The sequence below is a fragment of the Hypomesus transpacificus genome, chromosome 5 (assembly GCF_021917145.1).
Source record: "Hypomesus transpacificus isolate Combined female chromosome 5, fHypTra1, whole genome shotgun sequence".
Taxonomy (NCBI): domain Eukaryota; kingdom Metazoa; phylum Chordata; class Actinopteri; order Osmeriformes; family Osmeridae; genus Hypomesus; species Hypomesus transpacificus.
In genome coordinates this window covers 5,514,044-5,521,699 of record NC_061064.1, presented here as the reverse complement: position 1 = coordinate 5,521,699, position 7,656 = coordinate 5,514,044, and positions in this window count along the sequence as shown.

The following is a 7,656-nucleotide window of genomic DNA, read 5'->3' as shown; positions in this document are numbered from 1 at the left end:
CACACACACACGCACACACGCACACACACACACACACACACACACACCTAAACACACACACAAACACACACACACACAAACACAAACACGCACTACAGATATGTGCTGTATGTGGCAGACAAGACATACGGAAGGAGAGTCGAGTCCTCCAAAACTCCTTGTAGAAATGAAAACTGTTATCGGTTATCAGCGCGCCACCCGACTAGAAGGGAAGTAATTTGAAAGCCGTTTGAAACGCGTTAATTTGCCGGTGTGACTCATCGCAGACACCCACAGCGACAAAACCTCTGATCCTCCGTTGGAGGAAGGGACAATGTGTGTGCATGTGTGTGTATGTATGTGTGTGTACGTGCGTGCGCATGTGTGTTCGTGCGCGAGTAGGCTAAGCTGCAGGTGTTTGAGGAAGAGAGGGAAAGATAAGTCAGAGGATGTAGCTTCCGTTGGGCAGAGAAAACACGTTTGTAAAATTACTTGCACGTTTCCCTGAAACGCTGCAGGGAAGGTTTTTAACGCTTCATACCACCTCACCCCCACCCCACCCCATCTCTCTCACACTCTCTTTCCAAACATCTGTTTCATTGGAGGGAGTACATTCGTCGATGAGAATTTATATCATTTACCAGTAGCCTGTGGCTAGCCATAATACGAAATGAGTCATTCATTTCATCATCGGGATTTAATTAAAAAATAACACACACATAGGCCTATGGATTTGTGTGAGAATCCCAGTCATCCCATTCATAAAATCATTATATATATTATTAATGTACTTGTTAGATGCATTATATTTTAGAAGCAACAAAAAAAAGACATTTCTGAAACACACACAGGCATGCACTCAATCAGTAGTATCTCTTTGTGGCTCAAACCGAAGAAAAACAAGCATATATACAGAATGAGAGGGAGGAGGGAGAAGGTCAAAGTTTGTCATCGCCCCTGTAGGACTGCAGGGCATTTCATTTAGCCTAAGCATTGTGGGAAGACTTGAACCTCCAACCTCCAGGCCACACTGAGACCGCAACCAGCCATTGGTTTTGCCACCCATCCCCTGTCCACCAGCCCCACCCACCCCCACTCTCAGAGCACTGAAAACCATCTTATCTGGCAACCGGAGGTTGGGGGCATCTGGAACGGGAGATTAACTCTCCTCATCACTCCAGTGTGTGGATTCAGCAGTAAACACACACTCTCAAAAGCCACATTCACCGTTTCCTCTCCGTCAGGTCCTATGAGGAAACTAACCACGGCTGGCTCCCTCCTCTTAATGGCTGGCCAGGCAATTTGGCCACCGTGTCTCTCGCAGCCCTCGTTCAACATTGTCGCATTGACGCAACAGCAACAAAGAATACCTCCCCCCCCTAATTGGGGCCCCTACAAACAAGACAATAGCATGACAGCAAACAGTTTTTCCTCTGCTGAACAGGATGGGAGGAAGGGAAACACTGGTTGAGAGCAGTGCAGTGTGGAGAAAGAGCGCGCGCGAGAGAGAGAGCGAGAGAGAGAGATAGAGAGGGAGAGAGAGAGAGAAAGAGAGAAAGAGAGAGAGAGAGGGGGGGGGGGGTCAGGTAGGAAGGCTAGATTGTATGTAAGCCAGGGACTGGTTCTGGAGGTTTTCATAAGGTTTGTGTCTCAGACAGCCAGAAATACAGTTCCTATGCTGTCTCTACCTGCAATGGTAAACACACGTATGTACAAACAGACTGACACATCTCTGTCCGTTACAATACTATTTTATAGCTTGATCTAATTTCCCATACCTATCCGTACAAGCTGTTTTTCCTGTACTGTAAGTATTTGTAGGTCTTTTGCCAATGTCGTTTTTATACTCTGCCAAGTCTATTGACCCCTGGTTGTGTTCATTTTGCCCGTGGTGGTTCAGCTAATGACCAGACTCGAGCTCCGTGGGCTAGCGCTAGTTTTCAGTTACAGTATGTTCACAACCTTTCTTTCATCCAGCCAGTCAACCTTTTGATGTGGGATCATGTTCTTTGTTTGTTATACCGCATGTGTGCCAGCCCCGTAGCACTGTGTCCTTTAAGCTGATTGTAAGTCAGAGCACGGCGAGCTGTGTATTGCGGCGTCCACAGGTCTTCGGTGGATTCAGAAGAATTTAATGGACCAGTTGTGGTTTGAACATGTAAATGAATGTCACGAATCCTCTTTGGTCGGCGTCGCTCTCGCGCCTCTCTTTCATTCCTGCTCGTCGCCCTGCTTATCTTAGCCGCTCACTTTCTCTGTGAACCCCCTCAACCCCTCCCCTCCCCCACCACAACTCAAACCGCCCCCCACCCCCGCCCCGCCCACCCCGCCCGCCCGCCCGCCCCCACCCACAGCTTCCTCCATCTTTCTTGCTCCCTCGTGAGGGCGCGTTCACAAGCACGCACGCACGCTCAGTCACGGTCACGCTCCCTCTCAGTCTTCTTTTCCTTTTTTCTTTTTTCCTTTTGACTCTCCCCCTCGCCCCCGTTCACTCTCCTCTCGCAGGGCTCTCTGTGTTGTAAATGTTTCTATTTTCATGAATGAATTTAGTTATCTGATGATAATGAGTTGCCGAAGCGGGGGAATGATAGAGTACACACACAAAGGCTGCTGTTATCAACTGTGTGTGTACAGTATGCGTGTGTGTTTATGCGTGTGTGTTTGTGTGAGCAAGGGAGACAGCTCGAGAGAGAGAAATGGAGAGTTTTGGAGGGGATGGAGCGATAGCGAGACAAAGCAAAAACGGTTGTGAATTGAAATGGATGGTTTTGCATTGTTGAAGCAACAAAAACACTGTGTACTTGAGATGATTATATGTCTGTTTGGTCATTCTTGGGGTCCTACGGCCTTTAATAGCAATCACAATACTAAACTATATCCACAGTGGTAATTTATGTGTGTGTTTGTGTGTTGTGTGTGTGTATGTGTGTGTATTTTGGTCACTGACTCATTAGTGTTATTAGTGCACAAATGTGCCAGCGTTTTGACCATAATTACAATAGGCAAGTAATGACTAATCTACACACCCTTTAGATTGACTCACCATGAATAAACACCCATAAACAACCATGACATATTTCGTGATTGTAGACTCATAGTGTTTATTCTTTAGATTATGATATTTGTAGATCCTTAAGTAATTTGTCCTGTTGGGGGGGGGGGGGGGGGGGGGGGGGGGGGGCTATTAAGAAAACACATTTTTGCATCAAAATTATCATAGCATTACAATGCACTGTACTACACTTATTTATTGGGTGCATTTTAGAAAGCCAACAGGATTGCACCGTTTAAATATACAAAACAAAAAGGAATTGAAAGACTGAAAAAAAAAAAAAACTCTGATGTAATGCATTCAAGTGAAGTAGAACATGTAATACTAGCACCTTGAGATCTGTTTTCGGGTGAAAGGTGCGTTACAAAATGTATTATTATTAATATTATTATAATACATAATGTGTTAAACGCACTGGGACGTGTTTCAGTTCTCTAAAGATGTAACCTTCCCTGCCTCCCGCTTAGAAAAACAGCACGTGAGGAGAAGATTGAAGTGTGAAAGATGCACAAATTAGCTTTCACCTATCCAATCCTACTTGAACAGCAATGATCTGTAAGGAGGGGGACAATGTGGTTTTCCGGGCGGGGGTGAGGTGCTATGCTGTAGCTACCGACCCGTCTGGAAGACCTGAGCATTACTGAAACAATACTGGTTGGCCTTCCATTCAGAGAAAGAGAGAGAGAGAGAGAGAGAGAGAGAGAGAGAGAGAGAGAGAGAGAGAGAGAGAGAGAGAGAGAGAGAGAGAGAGAGAGAAAGAGAGAGAGAGCAGCAGACCCAGACAACTCACAGCTCAGAGCCAGCTGACAGTTGATAACCGAGGGAGTGACTCATTTGAGATAATTTCAGGTTAATGTGGAGTTTCTCACTGGCTGACGTACACTGTCTGTCAAGCCACTGGCCGCATATCAGCAGGTCTGCTCCTGCGATGAGGTCATCCTGCATCCAGCCAATCACAGTTGGCTCTGTGGAGTGTGTGGTTGGGCTACAGGGCAGAGAATGGTTATTTAATGCTAATTGCATAAAAATAGCGTGACATGTATATCATTTGATGCACGTGTAGAACCCCAAAACGATTTTTTATGTGTATATCCATCTATTTGAAAGTAGCTTGTGGATTGATGGCTGAAGGTATGACATTCTATATCCACAGCCTGCATTGTTTTCAAGGTAAAAGCACCAGGGGAGAGGCAGGAGGGAGGATATCTTCCCAAGCTCCTCTTCAAAACAACACGTCAACTGGGATCTAAATCAGAGCGCCGCAGTGAAATGGCTGCTGGGTAGGCGCCCTGGCGCCCAGACCACAGACACAGCTGCACACCTCTCCGTCCCATTACGCCTGTCTGCCAGGACGCGCCGCGCTCCGCCCCGGGATTGGCTTCTTCGTCCGCTGTCTCGTGCCCAACCCCCTCCCCCCCCCCCCCTCCCCAAAGCCCGCTTTCCGATTACTCCCATGGCGATACGTTTGACTCCTTGTGATGTCTCGTGATTTGGAGATAATGAAGTCAAAGAAAGAAAAAAAAATGGCACGATCGGCCTCAGAGGGTTTGTGAACGGCGGCGAATCTAATTACGCACCTTGATCAAGCGGAACATTCTCTCTTTGCCGTTCACCTTGAGGCGGACGTGTCAGCGTTGAGGCCACTCTGGGGCCAGCCGTGGTTTTAAGCTTGGTGGAAGAGTTTAAACGGATGGTTTGGGGATTACACGCCTCCGCTGTGGAGTGACCTTGTCTCTTGTCTTGGACGTGTGTGTGTGGGTGGAGCGCGCAGGATTTTCTGTGAATAACCTTGGCTGTTGGAGAACACAGAGTCTGGCAGAGAAGTTGGGGGGCATCGTGTCACCAGACCACCACTGTGACAGACGTCCACTTCCCCCATCGCTAACCCGTTCCCCCGCCCGTCCCCTATCACACACACATTCTCTCTCACTCCCTCTCTAGTTCTTTCAATCACACACACACACACACACAATTAGAGTCAACAAGGAATAACAGAGACTCAGAACAGACGAGTCAGAGAGAGAGAAAGAGTTCAAAGACTCAGAGAGTAGTCAGAGAGGGCAAAGAGCCAGGGAGAGGGGCGGCAGAGTCAGAGGAGTCCGAGAACCCAGCGAGGAGGGAGTGGAGTGTGAGGGTCACAGAGTGGGTCAGGTCAAGGGCGAGTCGGAGCGGAGCGGCGCCTCGGCCCTGACGGAGGCCCACGTCCTGTGCTCAGCCCAGAGAGGGGAGATATTTCATTTCCATCCCTCTCATCCTCGATGATAGGAGTGGGAAGAGAGAGCACATTAAATTTATGACTCATATAATTGTGTGTGCCTCTCTGCCCCACCAACGCCCTGTTAGGAGAGCTGCATCTGCTGCAGTAGGAGGGAGGAGAAAAAAGCCAATTTCGTGCTTTACTTGGTGTGGTTATCCAATTAGTTACACAAAACATGTGGCTAGGCGGATGTATGCCAGCATGCTCGGTTCCTGATAGCGGCTGTGTCACGGCAGAAAGAGAGAGAGAGAAAGGTGCTCCACCAAACTGTGGTAAAAGCTGTTGGATAAAATAGTACAGTTTGAGTGAAATCGTTTATTTTTTCCAGCAGGTTCTTCAGTGTAGGGGTGACATTATTTGATAGGATCAGTCAGGGGGTGGTAGGTATAGTAGCTTCTACAGGCGGTGGGGTACGACTGACCATCGCAAAGGCGGTACAAAGTATCGTTTCATTTGCTGTGCTCAGCGGAACTGCAATCGGTTAGCGTGTCCTGTTCCTCATAAACATACATGTGGTACTGTAAACCGCTTTGTAGAGGGTGTTTATTCCCCCCCTGTCTACATGAATAGAGTTCGCCTTGAGTGGTGGGTTGGTTTGGGTGTGTGTTTGTTTGGTAATGCTGTGTGTGCCTTTTGGCAGTCAGGGAGAGTGCTTGGTGCTGAAGAGCTAAGAGAGATTAGTATGAGTCAGATAATGACTCAGGAGGCCTCAAATTGTGGTCACCTCTCTCTTGCACCCACTCTCTCTCTCTCTCTCTCTCTCTCTCTCTCTCTCTCTCTCTCTCTCTCTCTCTCTCTCATTCTTTTTTTTCCAACACTTCCACATCTCACGCTGCCATACCATTACCATTTCTTTTCTCCTTTGTCCACCTCCCTCCGTCCCTCCCTCTCTCGCCTGCAACCCTGCTCTGCTCTTTCTACAGGTGTAGAAAGGTTCACCGTGCAGACAGGGAGGGATGAATATTGAGCCAGTGGGGGGGGGGGGGGGGGTTCGATGGAGAGAGGGACAGACCGATTTGGAGAGATAACAGAGTGAGTGCATCGGAATCGAGCAGGGAGGAAGGAGGGATGGGAGGATGGATGGGAGGGAGGGAGGACTTAACAGAAGGGAAGGAGGAGGGGGGGGGGGGGGGGGGGGGGGGGCAACAGCCACGAGGAGAGGAGAGGGGGTAGTATGGAAGGAGTAGGACGGAGGAATGCTCAGTGAGAGGCGGAGAGGGTTACAGAGCGGGTAGAGGTGGATGGAGGGAGGGATGAAGAGATAGAGGGAGGGGTGGTGATCCTCGGGGTCTGATGACTCATGGCTGTGCTGAGCCTCGTGTGCGTCACTGGCGCTGGCTGGAGGAGGAGATAGTGGAGAGGTCTACGCATTTAATTACAGCCTGCCAATTTAGACACACTGTACACACACACACACACACAGGCACACACGCGGGCACACACATTGAACACACACACATCACACATCACAAACATCACAAGTACCCACTAAGGTTTTACAACACTCACAGATCTCGCACCATTTCTGCCCTCACGCATGCTCACAGCAAACAGTATGCTAGCATGTCAACAAAAGTCCGAAAAACAAACAAGTTTCTTGCTGACTTGGATGTAGCAAAACAAACTTCGTTTAAAATGAGTTTTCTCTGACATATCTGTTAGCATTGTCAACCGGTTAGGATTATTGCCACTAATCCTGCTGTCACTCCTTGGGGCTGCGTGTCTCAACCTCACCCTAACCCAAACCACTTTATTGTTTCAGAAGACTTAATAATCCACCTTGAAAAGGAACGAGGAGCGAGACCGCAACGTTCCCAGAGAGCTCAATTGACTGAAATGAATCATCTCATCGCATACCTGCGCAACGTCAATACAAAACCGCGCAGACTCATTTCGCCGACACATGAGAACACAAACATTGTCCAAGTGCCGCGACACGATGCCATGTCAGGTGTGTCTGTGTGCATGTGTACCCATGAGGCCTCGTGTTGAACGGCCACGTGTTTCTTTATTTGTAGCCTACTCATGCTGTCACAGACAGGCTCTGAGGCAGGCAAACGTAATCAAACCAAAAATACCAAACTCCTCCCAGCCCCCGGCTGCACTAGGACGCGGATGTGACCGGAATGTGGAGGCAGGAGACAGACGAGGCCAGACTTCCCGAGGGGAAACGAGGTGCTGTCTCGCGCAGAACGCATTTCACCACAGGAGTGTGGGGCCTCGCATCGTGTGGATCAACTTGTGTCCTAAAGACAGTGACGTGACAGACTTCTCCTGCGAAATAAACGCGCTTTACTTTTCCTGTTTGGGTGCGGAAAGTGTCACCTCCAAAACATGTTACATTTACAAACTGCAGAAGCATCTCTTC